At 35.0% G+C, this 18,113-nt stretch overlaps 1 long non-coding RNA gene across 1 annotated transcript; it reads left to right on the plus strand.

Moving 5' to 3' along the window:
• Window positions 1-2,058: 2,058 nt before the first annotated feature.
• Window positions 2,059-4,381, plus strand: LOC107950530 (uncharacterized). Its single transcript, XR_001698086.2, has 2 exons — window positions 2,059-3,630; window positions 3,930-4,381. It is a non-coding gene; the product is annotated as an uncharacterized lncRNA (long non-coding RNA).
• Window positions 4,382-18,113: the final 13,732 nt, after the last annotated feature.

Consider the following 18,113-nt stretch of genomic DNA (forward strand, 5'->3'; position numbering starts at 1 on the left):
CATTATTATACTAAAATTTTTAATTGATTTTTTTTTATCTAGGTAGGGATTTGATTTTGAACCCAAAACTAAATTTCAACAAGCAAATTCATAATAGCCTTAGGCTTATTCAAACACATCTATTTCTCTATTTTTTAAAATAAAATTTTATTCTAACTTTTTCTAAAATTTATAATGACATATTTTCCTTTTTTATCCATGTATGTGTATATATTTTATGTCACAAGTGAATTTAGATGATAAAAATATTATTTTTTTAACGGCTGATTGATGAAAATTAAAAAAGAAAAAAAACAATAATAAGATGTAACTTTTCATATTATGTTTTTTCTTTAAAAAAATTCGAAGAAATCATTTATATCAGTATATAACACAAATGGTTGTACATCTTTCATTAATTTTTTTGATTGATTTAGTATCTTTTATACGATTACTATTTTGACAATTCAACTGTCATATTTAATACTTCATTCATATAAATCATGAATGTAAGAATTTTCGAACTATTTGCTTTATGTAAGTAACTTCCAACCGTTATATATGTATACTAATATAGACAATATTTTAGATTGATATTAGAGACATCACATTGATTTAAAAATTTACATGTATAATAAGTAAAAATATATTGATAAATTTAATAATTGAGCTATTAAAATATTAACAGAAAAATGTAAAACAAAAATATTTATCCATTACTAAAAACTATATCCGCTTAAAATTCTTAATTAAACTACCTATTCCATTAACTTGTTATATTTAAAAGGAGGTAAAAATTCACTCTATTACAGTTTTGTTTTGGACACGACACTCAATTACTTGTTTTTAAAAAAAAATAATTTTTACTTTTTAGTGTGATAAATTCATTATATTCCATTAAATTTTTATCATTTAAATAAATTATAAATTTTTAAAAGCCTTAAAAATATATAAAAACCCCTCTTCAATTCGTACTTGCCTACAAACGTACCAAATTCGAGTGTGTGAGAGAATGTGAATTCGGTCTAATGGGACATCCAAGAATTATTAAAGACAGACCCATATCCCTAGTCTACATTTAGCCATTAAATGTGACCTATAGATTGATGAGAAGATTGACCTTTCCAACTAACTATCACCATCCATAAAAAAACAAATGGTGGTTGAGGAAAAACTTTCACATCTTTTAGCAATATTATGTGATTTTTGCACTTTTTTTTTCAACAAATGAACAACTTTTATTTATTTACTTTCGCTAGTGTAGCCTTACCATGTAAGAGATTTAATTTGTAAAAAGTTTGAATGAAAAAAAAATAATTTTAGAATTTAAAAATGATATAACTTTGTTTGAGCACCTATCTTTTTAGGGTCGGAGTCAGTTATATTTTGTTTAAGTTTCGACCCATTTGGGTTGTGGTCTAATAATAGCCAACCCCCTTATTTGGTTTGGAGTTAGAGTCAAAGTGGCCTATGGAACACCAATAGCTTTTACTAATCAGAGTCTTACTTTATACGTTTTGATAAGATGACGCTCTTAATGATGGAGCAAGAGATAGTTACTTATGCCACAGGGAGGGACTATGGAGGATTTAGCCTAATGGTTTGATTCCAAGCCTAACATGAATGGTGTTATGATAAATGAGGGGAGGGTTATGTTCGATTCTTCTAAGACACATTTTGATCCCTAGTATCCAAGACATTGATTTGTTGACACTCTTCCAACGTATTTTTGGCATTGCTTGTAATCATTTTGTCTTTAGTATGTAGGTATGAAAAGTTGTACACACTATTGATTCGTGGTGTATCTACTAAGAAGGGTAAGATGCCCTTGGGGGATTTCACTGTTAAACTCTAGCAAAGAAATTTCCCAAGCTTTTTGGAACTGAACATGTATTGTTGGTTGGTCAGTCTGCTAGACATGTGATTGCATCTCCTGTTGAGGTATGTTCCTCTTCACGTCATTCCAACGACATCTTTCGCATGGGCATTAAGTTAATGACCTACCACTGTGCTTGAAGGCTATAATAATAGTTCTCTTCCGCAGGTTGCAGAGTCATGCGTTCCACTCCCAATGTAAGTATGTTCTTGTCAAGTTCTCTATATTATTTACTGATATGTTGATTCTAATGATATTGTTTGTGTATTGGCAAGCAGTTTCTATGCAATTACGGGTTTTTGCTAGTTACTATGAGATTGCAGAAAAGAAGAAACATGATCAAGAGTAGAAAACAGTTAGCTGGGTAGTTAGAGTTAGTTTTATGGAAGTTAGTTTGTTAGTTAGCAGAGTCTATAAATGTAGAAGGTACTGTCAGTATTTGATAGAGATGAATGAATTCTTGATCATTTTAACATGGTATCAGAAGTCTGAAGATTACTGTTTCCTGGAGGTTCATAGTCGCTGTTCATGGTCATCAATGTTCTTTGATTCACTCATCTGGTTCCAGGTTTTTCCAGTTTGCTTTATTGTGCTGCTTGTTTTTGGTCTTTAGAAGTTAAGCTCGTTTGTAGTTGGTTTACTTTTTGGCCCAAATACTGGTTATTGGGTGAGTGCTGATTATCATTCTAGGGCACTTTTCGCTCACTGCTTCTTATTTTGTTCAACGTTTCTCACAAGTTCTAACTTTGGGGATTTTGTATCATGGGCACTGAAGCAACCTTCGATTCCAATCATTTTATTTACTTACACCCTTTCGATACTCCAGGTACTCTGTTAGTTTTTCACAGTTGACTGGTGTTGAAAATTATAATATCTGGAGCCGAACCATGAAAATTGTGTTGCTGGCTAAAAACAAGTTGGGATTGGTCGATGGTTCTTGTTCTAAGGAGTCATTTCTAGAAGAATTAGGATATTAGTGGGAGCGGTGTAATGCTATTGTGTTATCTTGGATATTAAACACAGTTAGCAAAGAACTTTTGGCAGGCGTTGTTTTTGCATATAGTGCAGGAGTGGTATGGAATGATCTTAGTGAACGGTTCCATAAAGTTGATGGTTCAAGAATTTTTTTTCTGCATCGTGAAATTGCATTGCAGCTTCAAGGTACTGCTTCCGCCTCTACGTATTTTACTAAGTTGTGATTACTTTGGGATGAATATGATGCGCTTGTGCCTTCATCTTCTTCTAGATGTATCCAATCCAGACAGAGTATTTCGCATGTTTCACAATAGCATCTGTTTCAATTTCTCATGGAGTTGAATGAAACGTATAATGCTGTGCGTAGTCAAATTCTATTGATGAATCCATTACCCTCTATCAATCATGCATACTCGATGCTTATGCAAGAAGAGTCGCAGAGACAACATAGTTCCAGTACTATTGGGGTTGATCCGTTTTCTTTTTCTTCAGTTCAGATGGTACAGAAGAAATGTTTTACTGGCACTTGTGATCATTGCAAGGTTAAAGGGCATAAAAGAGAGAATTGCTACAGGATAATTGGTTATCCTGTAGATTTTAAATTCACCAAAAAAAGGCAAACAATGGCTTCGATTTTGCAGTAAATAATGCTTTTGCTACTGCTCCTGCACATGATAGTGAAGTGATTGATTCTGTTAGTTCTAGTCCACAAGCACCAGTGTTTACTCAGGAACAATGCCATCAAATTTTGAACTTGTTGAACCAGGAACCTACAGTTGAAGCTGCTGCCAGTTTAGTAGGTATGATAGATGTTGGTCACAAGTGGATTATAGATACTGGAGCTACTGACCATATATTGTCTAATCTTCAATTTTTAGAATCCCCTATTGCGTGTGCATCGGGTTCACCTTGTGTTTGACTTCTAAATGGTTCTTCCGTTTCAGTTACTCATGTCGGCACTTGTACTATTTCACCCGACCTTCAGTTAACTAGAGTCCTTTATGTTCCAAAATTTTATTATAATCTTCTTTCCATTTCTAAACTTACTGTTGATCTCAATTGTGTTGTTTCATTTTACCCCCATTTTTGTCTCATATAGGATCTCTCAAGTGGAAAGATGAGGGGGATTGGTAAGGCACGAGGTGGTCTTTACATCCTAGATCCGTCTCGATAGACTAGTGTGGTTTTACCTCCTTCCGTTACAGATGTTGCTTCATTGACTCATCATTTCTTTGGCATACTAGACTTGGCCATGCTTCGGTTTCAAGACTCAATAAGGTCCTTAAATTTTCCTGTACAGTCTCAGATGTTGATAGTATACATAAATGTCTTGTATGTCTATTTTCTAAACAAACTAGGCTCCCATTTCCCATTCGCATGTCTCGTGTTGCTGTAGCTTTTTCCCTTATTCACATAGACTTGTAGGGACCCTATCAAGTTTTTACTCATACTGATCATAGGTTTTTCTTAACAATTGTTGATGATTACACAAGGATGACATGGGTGTATTTGTTACGGTATAAAAGTGATGTGCTTGTATGTTTCAAACAATTTTTTGTCTTGGTTAAGAACCAATTCTCCACTAGCATTAAAATTGATTGTAGTGATAATGGGTATGAATTATTCAAGAATGAATGCAATGATTTTTTTAGTATGTTTGGCATTTTACATCAAAGTTCATGTGTTCACACTCCTTAGCAGAATGGAGTTCTGAACAAAAACATAGACATTTGCTTGAAGTGGCTCGGTCACTAAAATTCTAGTCTCATATGCCTAGTAAATTTTGGGGTGAATACATTTTAATTGCTTGTTTTTTGATTAATCATCTCCCTACTCATCTCTTAAATTAGAAATGTCCTTTTGAGCTATTGTATAATACAACTCCAAATTTTTCTAGTTTGAAAGTCTTTGGTTGTCTTGCCTATGCTACCTCACCTAACTATTGTGATAAAATTTCTCCTAAGGCCATTCCGTCTGTGTTTATGGGTTACTCTCTTGTGCAGAAAGGTTACTTATTGTTCAATCTTGAAACAAAAACTTTCTTTGTTAATCGTGATGTTGTTTTTCATGAGACAGTGTTTCCTTTTACTTTTCCTACCAAACACTTTTTGCCTTTCCCTGTCACTGATAGCTTTATTTTTCTTCAACTTGAACCTTCGCCTTCTATTCCTATTCCTTCATCTTCACCTAGTTTACCCGTATCTTCTTCTTCCCATCCAGTACCCTCGACACCTACTGTTACCTCTTTACGTCGCAGTACACGGTCTGTCAAGCCACCTACTTGGATGAAGGATTATGTCTGCTCCAACCAATCTTTCACTTCTTGTGCCATAGGTTTGTTTCCCATTTCTCATGTTTACTCCTCATTGCATTTGCTTGTTCATACTCAATTGTTTACAACCTATATTTCTTCTTTGATTGAGCCTCAAACCTATGCTGAGGCCATCTCGAATCCAAGATGGGTCGATGCGATGCAATAGGATATTTAAGCTTTGGAGGCCAATGGTATGTGAGAGGTTATTCCTTTACCTGCTGGTGCAGTTCCCATTGGTTGCAAGTGGGTTTATAAAACCAAGCATAACTCTGATGGTTTGGTGGAACGTTTTAAAGCCCGGCTGGTTGGGAAATGATATAATCAACAGGCTGGTGTTGATTTTCAGGAGAATTTTTCCCTTGTAGTTAAACATGTCACTGTTAGGATTGTTGTTAGCATGGCAGCCATTCATGATTGGCCTATTTTTTAAATGGATGTTTACAACGCATTTTTACAATGCGACTTGTGTGAAGAGGTCTATATGGAACTTTCAGATAGTTTTCGTAGCCAGGGGGAGTCTCAAGTGTGTCATCTGTGTAAGTCACTGTATGGTTTGAAGCATGCCTCTCGATAATGGAATTTAAAGCTCACTGATGCCTTAACGCAAGGAGGCTATGTGCAAAGCAAGTATGATTATTCCTTGTTCACAAAAAGGAACGGGGGTAACATAATCATCTTAGTCATTTATGTTGAAGATCTGTTAATTACAGAGAGTAGCATTAGTATGATAAATGAACTAAAATAGATTCTGCACCAAAATTTTAAGATGAAAGATTTAGGTACGTTGAAGTACTTTCTTAGAATAGAGGTGATGAGATCGAGCGAAGGAATTGTGTTGAACTAACAAAAGTATGCTTTGGAGTTGTTAGCAGATCTGGGATTAGGAGAAGCGAAATCAATGTGTACACCTCTTGAATAGAATCAAAAACTTACCTCGGTTGAATATGATGAATTCGTACAAACAAAGGTTGATAGGGATGACTTAATCGCGGATGTTGCAGTATATCAATGACTTTTGGGAAGGTTGCTATAGCTGACCAATACGCGACCCGACATAATGTTTGCAGTTCAACACTTGATCCAGTTCATACACAAACCAAAAAAATCACATTTGGAGGCTGTTTTTCGGGTGGTATGATACATAAGGAAAAATCCTGGCCAAGGTATTCTATTATCTGCAGCTAGTAAACCGCAGCTCATTGCCTTTTGTGATTCTGATTGGGCTTCATGTCCCATGTCTAGGCGGTCAGTGACTGGTTTCTGTGTTAAACTTGGAGAGTCTCTCATTTCATAGAAGTAAAAAAAAACAAACCACTGTTTCTCGATCGTCAGCAGAAGCTGAGTATATAAGTATGGCAGTAGTAGTAGCATAAGTTATTTGGTTGAATGGTTTATTAAAAGAAATCAGTCTTAGCCAGCCTGATAAGTCTATGATTTTTTCAAATAGTAAGGCAGCTCTACAAATTGCAGCCAACCCTGTCTTTCATGAACGAACTAAGCATATAGAAATTGACTGTCATTTTGTCCAAGATAAAATTAAAGAAGGATTGATTCAGATGCAGCATGTTGGAACAACTGAACAACTTGCGGATTTAATGACAAAAGCTTTAGGAATTAAGTAGCGTGAATATTTAGTATCCAAGTTGGGGGTTAAAGATATATATCAACCCTGAACTTGAGGGGGAGTGTTGAGAAGGAAAATAGTTAGCTGGGTAGTTAGAGTTAGTTTTATGCAAGTTAGTTTGTTAGTTAGCAGAGTCTATAAATGTAGAATGTACTGTTAGTATTTGATAGAGATGAAGGAATTCTTGATCATTTTAACACTAATGATATTGTTTGTTTATTGGCAAGCAGTTTCTATGCAATTAGGGGTTTTTGCTAGTTACTATGAGATTGCAGAAAAGGAGAAACATGATCAAGAGTAGAAAATTCAGTTATTAGAGGAAGTGTTAGAGGCCCTGAAGTAGCATCTATAGACGAACAGTCATGCAAACATGGATCAGTTGGAGGTTTCGTTATTGTAGAAGGAAAAGAAGTCTATGGTCTTGTAGTTGCAAAATTTGAATAAATAATTATATGTAGATAAAGTTAAAAAGGATGGCTTGTTAGAGTTGATTGTGAACATTGGCGCTGGGTGTCGTGATTGGATATTAATCCATGTCCAATTGAAGGATGGCCCATTCCAGTTGTTCTATCCTATTTAGGAGGGTTATAAATCCCACTGTAGAGGAAGTTCAAAACGCACGCACGTAAAATAATTGTAGCTCATAAGGTTGCTGACGTTACTTCCCCGATTGTTGCTCCGAGTTTTGAGTCAAATGTTGTAGTTGGCCGTGTGACAACTTCTACCATTGAAAATGAATTTATTGATGATTGGTTTCGATTTTAAATTATATTTGATGTTTTTTGTGAACAATTGTTAAGTTTTTCTACTGTGGAGGGACAATTTACCCTTGGAGGATTGGTGTATGGATTTCAAGGATTCATGGCCCTTTGAGGGCTTTTTCTTTTTATTTATATGAAAGATAATTTTGTTGCTCTGGAAAAGCTTTATGTAGTGTTTTTTTGGATGTTTTGCATTCCTAGTATTTCTTACGAGCTTGTTTATTAGGGTAGTTAGTCTACAGGAACCATGTTGTAGTACTTGCAATACTTGATATTGAGTTAAGGTATTTGCTTCAAGAGTTCTTGAGACTTGACATTGAAGAATGAGTTTTATTTCCTTCATATTGATGTAGCTAGATTGGGAAAGAACTTTGATCCAAGGGTCTTCGAGACTTGATCTAGGATAAATTATTATACTTCAATATCCTTTTAGACTTCATCTTGAAGAATGTATTTAGCCTCCTTTTTGTTAAACAAGATAGGAGAGTAACATTTTTCATAACTAATGTTGACATTCTTTAGAATTTCTTTGATTTCTACAATATTTTTGGAGATTTTGATGAAAACTTTTAGTCTTTAAAAATATTCTATCCAAGCTTTTATTTATGAACTTTTGGACTTCTGAACTTGTAATGCTATCTTGAACGTTTTGGAGGTAACCCTTTGATTGTCAATTGGTCAAGTAAAAGAGTTTTTATACAATATAGCCTCTTCATATGAGTGCCCTACAAGGACTAAACTCTTTTATTTATTATTTATCTCATAATTAATTTAATTTATTATAAATATAATAATAATTTAATATTGTAACTTTTTATTTAATTACTTATCTCTTAATTAATTGGAGAAAAATAATAATGACATACTATGCTACTTCATCATTTTTCACATATGGCAACTTGTGCTTGAAACATGGCGCGTTGTAATTTGTTCAAAAAATTTCTTCATTTACAAGATTGTTTAGTATTTTAATTTTGCCATTATAAAAGAAATATTTAAGTTGCTATTAGCTCCAATAACCTTTTAGCCTAATAGCGAAAGTATTAAATTGTAGGCATGAAAGCTTGCGTTTAATCTTAACCAACTTCCTACCCCAATTATTAAAAAAAAAGTTGTTAGTATTTAGATTTGGTAACTAAACTTCATTTTTTCTTAATTTGGTACATTGGTTTTTATGTCCAATTTGATACCTAAACTTGATATTTTTTTTCTTAATTTGTTACGTAAGCTTTTTTTGGATCCAAATTGGTACATAAACTTTTCAAACATTATACAAAGTAGCCAAATATACTAATAGTATTATATAAAAAACAATTAATGTATGAACAACATGTAGCAAATGACATGTGTCGAAACCATTTGTTAATTTTTGGAAAAAAACAAAAATTTAGTTGTCGACTTAAAAAAATAAAAATTGGAAGTTGCCACCAATCTTTTATTAAGGTGTGATTGGATCACCAAAAAAACGACTTTGGTCTACGAATATCAGAAAAACGGATTCGGAAGTCAGTTACGTACGAGGAAGGATTAGCACCCTCGTAACGCCCAAAAGTTGGTACCAAATTGATTAATTAATGTCTTAAAGTCGAGAGTTAAAAAAATGCGATCCTTAATTAAATTAAATTATTTATTAAGACTTTCGCATTTTGAAAAAAGAAAAATATCACAACCAATGCGTTAGGGCACAACATTTTATTCTCTTCAAGATGAGTTAGTCCAAAAAAATCGTGTAATAAAATTTAAGAAAATATCTAATTGTTTAAAATTTATGAAGAAATCGCAGCCCAATACGTTAGGACACAATTTCCTAAAACCCCAAACATTCAATATTTCCTTTATTATTTAAAAAAAAAATCTTTTTCTCGAGAAATCAACGTGTCACATCCAATACGTTAGGACACAACACATTGAATTCCCGATGACAAGTTTTATTTTGTTTGATTAAAGAAAAATCCTTGATTGTTAGATTTTACGAAGAAAATCGAAACCCAATACGTTAGGGCTCAATTTTCTTGAAAATCCTAAATACGAGTATTATCTTTATTTTGAAAATTTTCTATTTTTAAATTCGAGTAAAAGATGATGTAATGTTATAATGTATGTATAAATATCGTGATAACAAATACAATAGTAATAAATACAACAATGGCATAGAAATTATATAAATAAATAAATAAATAAATAAAAATAAATCAATAACATGCAAAGCATCAAATAAACGAGCAAAATAAAAAAAACATGCTTTAAAATATAAATGAAAACATAAATTGATAAACAAAAGAAGGAAATGAACAAAACACATAAAAACTAAAAGGTATGTAATACATTCATTGGAATTATGAGGAATAAAAAAAAAACAAACACATGATCTACATATAAAATTTTGAATTATAAAATTTATATAAATAAAATATAATGCATTTATGAAAATAAAGAAAAATATATAAATATACATTTATAAATTTTAAAATATATGTATTAAAAATATAAGTATGTATTTAAACATTTTCAAAAATATAAAAAAATATGTACGTATATATATAAATATAATAGAATATTAAAAATAAATACATATATATGTAAAATATATTAAAATAATTAAATAATATCTACATTATTAAAATTAATTAAATAAAAAAATAAATATATATACAAATATGAGAAAAATATTAGTTGGAAAAAATATATATATAAGAAAACAATGAAAATACATATATATATAAATTAAAAATAATTACATTATTTAAAATTAACTAATTTTAAGAAAAATATAAAAAAACTAAATTGAACTGCAAATAAAAAAATCTGGGGTAAATCCGTAAATAAATAAAGACTGGAGGACCCTATTGAACACGCGAATAATCTTGGAGGGAATGGAAGGGCAATTTTCCTTTTCTCTCTAAACGGCGTCGTTCCATAAGGACCAAATTGAAATTGGAAATAAATTAAAGGACAAATTAAAAAATACAAAAAAACTTAATTGTAAAATATTAAGAAGGCGGAGGGGCTAAAAGCGCAATTTACCCCTCCGCTCAAAAACGGTACCGTTTTAGTGCCCTATATAAGCCCTTTATTCTTCCAAAAAAAAGTCATTTTAAACCATTTAAAAAAACACAAAATCTTTTCAAAAAAAAGCTCTCAACCCCTCTATTCTCCGGCCAGGGGCCGGTCATCGGCCGCCGATCTCCGGTGCCGGCACCGCCGTTTGCGGTGGCCGAAAAAGGAGAAAATCCCCTATTCGGTCCCTTAGAAGCCCCTAAACGCAAATTCGGGTTCAAAACCCTCAAAAAACCAAAAGAAAATGTAAAGTAAATCCGAAACCTTTCGATTTTTAGCCACCGATCCTCGGGGGTGGCTCCCTCAACCGTCCACGGCGGTTCTGATTCGAATAGAGGTAGCTTCTTTCCTTTTTTATTTGTTTTATTGAAATACGAATAAAAAAATAACAGTAGATTTAAATATAGCAAAATAAAAAAACTATAGATGTAAACATTTGGATTGATTTTTGCTCTGTGTTGTATTTGCTTGTGAAAATAATCGTATTCTTTATTGATTTTTTTTCGATCCCTATTACAGTGTATTCAATGGCCTTTTATAGCCGTAATATGATATAAAGAAACAAATCTATTGATATCTTTTTATTTGCAAATCCTTGATTCTCTTGCCATATTCTGTTTATTCCTTGCAGGTGTGGAGATCGTGTTTCGGTGTTTGGCTGCGGTGCTTGAAGATTGGAAACCCTAGGGTTTCTGATAATTTTGGGGCCACTGTAATTTGGGCCTTTAATTTCATTCTGGGTCGTATGTAATTGGGCTTTTTAGTCCCGGGCAAAATCGATTATTTACAGCTGCCCCTCTTTGCTCGTTATGGTGTAACAAGGACAGAGCAAAGACTTTAAAAGTGCTCAATTTTGCCCGGTCGTACGGGACCTTGGTACTCCTCTTATTCCAGTAGCCTCATTCCTTCTTACTGCATCTTCAGAGGTATAGGAACTAGTGCTTCAATCTACTCCACTGCAATGCCAGGGAGATAGGATTCGTACGTTTGCAGTTTCTTAAGAGAACAAAATTTGCTTTCTTTAATCCTCTCCACTGCAACTTCAGGAAGATAAGACTAGATGCGATCTACTCTCTGCAATTTCAGTGAGATAAGATCTGTGATTTTTAATCCACTCCACTGCAACTTCAGGGAGATAGGATTATTGGCTCTAATCTGCTCCACTGCAACTTCAGGGAGCTGAGATTTGTCGTCTTTAGTCTGTCTCACTGCAACTTCAGGAGGATAAGACTGGATATGATCTGCTATTTTTGATCTACTTCACTGCCAGTACAGGAAGGTAAGATCTGTTATCCTTGATCTACTTCATGCCAATACATGAAGACAAGATCTATTTTCTTCGATCTACTTCGCCACCAGTATGGGAAGATAAGATCTGCTATCTTCAATCCACTTCGCTACCAATATAGGAAGAAATGATTTGCTTTCTTCGATCTACTTCACGCCAATACATGAAGACAAGATCTGCTATCTTCAATCCACTTCGCTACCAATATAGGAAGACAGGATTTGCTTTCTTCGATCTATTTCACGCCAATACATGAAGACAAGATTTGCATCTTCGATCCACTTCGCTACCAATATAGGAAGACAGGATCTGCTATCTTCGATCTACTTCACGCCAATACATGAAGACAAGATTTAATTTCTTCGATCTACTTCGCCACCAGTATGGGAAGACAAGATCTACATCTTCGATCAACTTCCTACCAATATAGGAAGACATGACCTGCTATCTTCGATCTACTTCACGCTAATACATGAAGACAATATCTGCTTTCTTTGATCTACTTCACCACCAATATGGGAAGACAAGATCTTCGATCCACTTCCTACCAATATAGGAAGACAAGATCTGCTATTTTCAACCTACTCCACTGCTGCTCAGGGAGACAAGACCGGTGTCTCACCGGTTTGTTCTCTGGGGAACATGACCTGTATGAACCTAATTATACCTAATGATTAGGATGTCATGATCAGAATGAACCAAATACTCCTAACTAGACGTGTATGAATGACATTTGAATGAATGCAAAATGTCATTTTTCTGAGAATGATCCTTCATTATCACTCAGGTTATCATTACTCAAAGTTTATTAAGGCTTTATCACTGACGTGCTACAACGCCTTCTTACTCGGCTGGGGTCTCTACTTAATCATATTTCCCCCACTGTAAACCTCAAAGTTCAATCCACTAAGACACACAATTCGTTATCCTTTTCTCCCACTGTAATCCAAGGGTAGAAATATATGGCTTTTCCTCAATCTTATCCTATCACAATTTAAGGATGCAGATCATGGAACTCTTTTACACCCTTCCCAGGGTGTCATACCAAATGCTCATGCATAAATGAAGAGTTCTCTTTCCATAGGGGACTTCTTACTCTTTGGTGATTGAAGCTTTGTCACCAATCAAGACTTCTTGCCATCTCATTTGATATTTAGACAACCAAATCCGAAAAAGCAGTCTTAATTTAGACTTTTCCCTTCTTAAGCTTTTAAACTTTTAAACTTGGTGCATTCTAGACAATAGTCCTGTTTCAGGTTACTAAATTATTTAGAAATTCCCGGAGTAATATGCAAAACTTCTTTTGTGAAAGTTTATTAGTCCGTTAATCATTATTCTAATGCGGCATGTTTTCAAAAATAATGACTAGGACATAACTCGAAAAATAGAAAAGGAATTTATTGATAGCAAGTGTCTTGAAAAGAAAAAGATATTCAAGAACAATGAAGAATAAAGTATTACAAGAACAAATATATGAAGGCTACGTGCCTTGGATATCACAGCTTGAACTTCTCTGTGCAAATTAAGAATCGTTTTGTATTTAATATGTGTTTAGGAGATCCACAGTACTTTGTCGATGCCCCAAGATGTCGCATATCCTTTCTTATTGATTTGGGTATAGCAAGATCACCACATGCCCTAATCTGATTAATGTTTGGGCTGCCCTTTTCAGGTTTTCAACTCAAATCCCCTTTGGTCTCAAGGCGCCCTTTGCGGGTTTTCACCTTGGCCTCTCCATTTTTTTTAAAACACCTTTTACAGGTTTTCACTTTGATCCCACCCCACTCTTCAAGTGAAATATTTCTTGACGGAATCTGAGTTTACAGGATTCGGCAAACTTTTACCATCCATCTCACTCAAAATCAAAGCTCCTTCGGAAAAAGCCTTTTTTACAACATAAGGTCCTTCCCAATTTGGCATCCATTTCCCTCTGAAATCTTTCTGTAAAGGGAAAATCTTTTTCAGCACCAAGTCTCCCTCATGAAATTATCTGGGACGAACCTTCTTATTATAAGCTCGCATCATTCGCTTCTGGTACATTTGACCGTGAGGAATAGCTTTTAGTCTTTTGTCTTCTATCAGATTCAACTGATCATACTGAGATTGGATCCATTCGGCCTCATTTAGTTTTAGTTCAACCAATACCCGAAAAGAAGGAATTTCAACCTCAATAGTTAAAACTGCCTCCATCCCATAAACCAAAGAAAAAGACTTGCTCCAGTAGAAGTTGTGATAGATGTTCGATAAGTAAGAAGAGCGAATGACAACTTCTCATACCAGTCCTTATAAGTTTCAGCCATTTTCCCCACAATCTTCTTGATGTTTTTGTTGGCCGCCTCTACTGCACCATTCATTTTTGGGCGATATGGTGATGAATTATGGTGTCTAATATTGAACTGATTGCAGACTTCTGCTATTGTGCAGTTGTTCAAATTCAGTACATTATTAGATATGATCATTTCAGGCATTCCATATCGACATATAATCTCTTTCTTCAAAAACTTACTGACTGCTAACTTCATGACATTCACGTACGAGGCTGCTTCTACCCACTTAGTGAAATAATCAATAACTACAAAAATGAAACGATGCCCATTAGAAGCCTTTGGTGATATTGGCCCAATGACATCCATACCCCACATGGAGAAAGGCCATGGAGAGGTCATAACGTGAAGAGGTGCAGGAGGTGCATGCATTTTATCCCCATAAATTTGACATTTATGACACTTCTTGGCATAATTGATGCAATCTCTTTCCATAGTGGACCAATAGTATCCGAATCTCATGATCTGTCTAGCCATGGTGAATCTATTGGTGTATGTTCTACAAACACTCTCATGGACTTCTTCTAAGATTTCCTTAGCCTCTACAGCATCCACGCATCTCAACAGTACTTGATCCTTTCCCCTCTTGTATAGAATCTCTCCATCTAATACATAGTCAATAGTTAGTCTCCTCAATGTCCTCTTATCATTCTCTGTTGCCTAATTAGGACATTTGCGATCCTTCACGTATTGCAATATGTCTTGGTACCAAGGGCAATTATCATTCTCCACCTCTTCAATGCTGTAGCAATGGGCCGGGATCTCATAAATACTGATTTGAATGAGCTTCATGTCTTCTAATTTATTCACTTTAATCATGGAGGCTACTGTAGCCAGAGCATCAGCCATCTAATTTTCTTCATGTGGAAGATACCAGAAAGTGATATTGTCAAACTCTTCAATCAAATCCAGAACCAATCTCCGATAACAGATTAACTTTGGGTCTCTCGTTTCCCATTCTCCTTTTAGCTGGTATATTATCAATGCCGAGTCTCCATATACTTCTAGTGTCTTGATTTTTCGCTTTATGGCTGCCCGGATACCTATGATGCAAGCTTTATATTCAGCCATTTTATTGGTGCAATCAAAGTCTAACTTACTGGTGAAAGGATGATGATCCCCGTTTGGAGATACCAGGATTGCCCCGATCTCATTGCCCAACGCATTTGAAGCTCCGTCAAAGTTCATCATCCAAGAATGATTTTCTTAAGAATCCTCATCAGAATTTGCTATATACATCAAGTCTTCATTCGGGAAGTCAAAGTCCAAAGGCTCATAGTCTTCTAAAGCTCTGCTAGCCAATAAATCTGCTATTGCACTCCCTTTGATGGCCTTCTGACTTACATATACCATATCAAATTTGGAAAGTAAGATTTGCCATCTAGCCATTCTCCCATTCAGCGCTGTGGACTGCATCATATACTTCAAAAGGTCTAATTTTGAAATTAACCAAGTCGTATGATAGAGTAAGTATTGCCTCAACCTCTTTGTTGCCCAAATCAAGGCACAACATAATTTTTCAATAGACGAATATCTCATCTCGCAGTCAGTGAATTTCTTACTGAGATAGTATATCGCCTTTTCCTTCTTTCCAGTCGCATCATGTTGACTCAACACACATCCCATGGAATTGTCGAACACCGTTAAATACAAAATCAAGGGTCTATCTGGGCTAGGTGGTGATAGAATTGGAGTATTGGATAGGTACTGCTTTATCTTTTCAAAAGCTTCCTGGCATTCTTTATTCCAAACCCCTGGACTATGTTTCTTCAGAAGACGAAATATAGGGTCACATTTCTCGATCAACTGTGAAATGAACCGAGCAATATAATTTAGTCTTCTTAAGAAACCTCGAACTTCTTTCTGAGTACGTGGTGGCGGTAAATCTCGTATTGCCTTGACTTTATCTGGGTCAATCTTAATTCCTTTTTCACTAACCACGAAGCACAACTTTCCTGACCTTGCCCCAAAAGTGCATTTCGTCGGATTGAGTTTGAGCTGAAACTTCCTTAGTCTTAAGAACAATTTCCTTAGGACCTGTACATGTTCCTCCTCTGTTCTAGATTTGGCTATCATATCATTGACATAAACCTCAATCTCCTTGTGCATCATGTCATGGAACAAGGCTACCATGGCTCTCTGATATGTTGCACCCGCATTCTTTAATCCGAATGGCATCACTTTATAGCAAAATGTTCCCCACAAAGTAATGAATATAGTCTTTCTCATATCTTCAAGATGCATCTTTATCTAATTATATCCTGAGAAACCATCCATGAAAGAAAAGAGTGAATATCCCGCTGTATTATCCATCAAAGTATCAATATGTGGCAATGAGAAATTATCCTTAGGGGTTGCTTTGTTCAAATCTCTGTAATCCACGTACATTTGTACTTTTCCATCTTTTTTAGGGACTGGAACAATGTTGGCTACCCATTCAGAATATTTGACCTCCTGCAAAAACCCAGCATCAAACTGCTTTTTGACCTCCTTTTTTATCCTAAGCACAATATCAGGTCTCATTCTTCTGAGCTTCTACTGAATTGGCTTACAATCTTCCCTTATAGGTAAACAATGCACTACAATGTCCGTGCTCAATCCAGGCATATCTTGGTATGACCATGCGAAGACATCTTTGAATTTCTGGAGTAATTCGACAAGGTCTCGTCTTGTCTTTGCGGAAATCTCTGTTCCAATTTTCACCTCTTTTCCTTCTTCTAAGCTCACAGTTTCTATTGTTTCTTTGTGAGACAAGATCTGTTTCTCTTCCTGTTCTACCATCCTTAACAAGTCCAAGGATAAACCACAATCTACATCACCTTCAAAGTCATGCAATCCCTCTAAACACATGTTTCGTTCAAAAGGAAACTCTGAGTTTATAGCGGCGTCATTCACGTCATTGATATGCAAGGACCTAATATGGTTACAAAAAAATGTATGAATTTATGTACCATCATTTGTGCAATATGATTATGAAGGAATAATTAATCTATTTACTTATACGGAAAGAATAAAAGAATATTTGCTTGAAACAATTACAAAGATGTTTTTTTATTAAAATAATGATATCTGAACATAAGCCTTTTTCACAAAGGAGTTCTTATTATTTCTAGGCTAAGATAACAAGTTTGTTCTGGACATTACTCTAAGAGAGTTCTAAAGACTTCAGGTATTTCTTCCGCAGTCCAATTATCTAGAACACTCCCAGGTTCAAAAGGGTAGATATCTAACATGCTCCCTTCATCATTGGCCTTCTCATATATGACATTGATGTGCACATTTTCCAACGTCTCTTCAATGCTTTCTTCAATCAGTACCCTTCTCTCAGAATAAATGGTCCCTCCGGATACGAAGGTTTTGGATATGTGAGAAATGATCATTGGCTCCCATTTGATTTCCTCCCCATTCAGACGCGCCCTTCTTCTTACTTGCCTCCTTTCCAACTCTTTCTTTCTCTGTCCTCTATCTGGCTTGTACCCTAAAGCAAAGCTGTCTTGTTTCTCTTTTAGTGCTGGGACCCCAATTCCCCCTTGCGGGTATTTCCCTAATCCTCTTCTAGGTAAAGCTCCTTTTTCCTACCAACAATTGCAAACCCATCTCTATAGTTCTGGATATTTTAGGTACCAGAAATTTGCTCCCTTCAGGAACAAATGTTGTATTTACAAACTACAGAGATCGAAAAGAGCATTCTACCGATTTCTCATTGGTCTCTACATACAGCGCCTCATTAGATATAGCCGCTATAATATCCTCTTCGGCGTTTATTGTCACCAGCCGACCTTCTGTCAGAACTTCAACTTCTGATGTAATGAAGAAGGTACAGCCCCCGCCGAATGTATCCATAATCTCCCTAGTAAGCAATTGTAGGAGGGTTTAATGTCCATCACAAGAAAATCCAGCTCATAAACCGTTGGG

The sequence above is a fragment of the Gossypium hirsutum genome, chromosome D03 (assembly GCF_007990345.1).
Source record: "Gossypium hirsutum isolate 1008001.06 chromosome D03, Gossypium_hirsutum_v2.1, whole genome shotgun sequence".
Classification (NCBI taxonomy): Eukaryota; Viridiplantae; Streptophyta; class Magnoliopsida; order Malvales; family Malvaceae; genus Gossypium; species Gossypium hirsutum.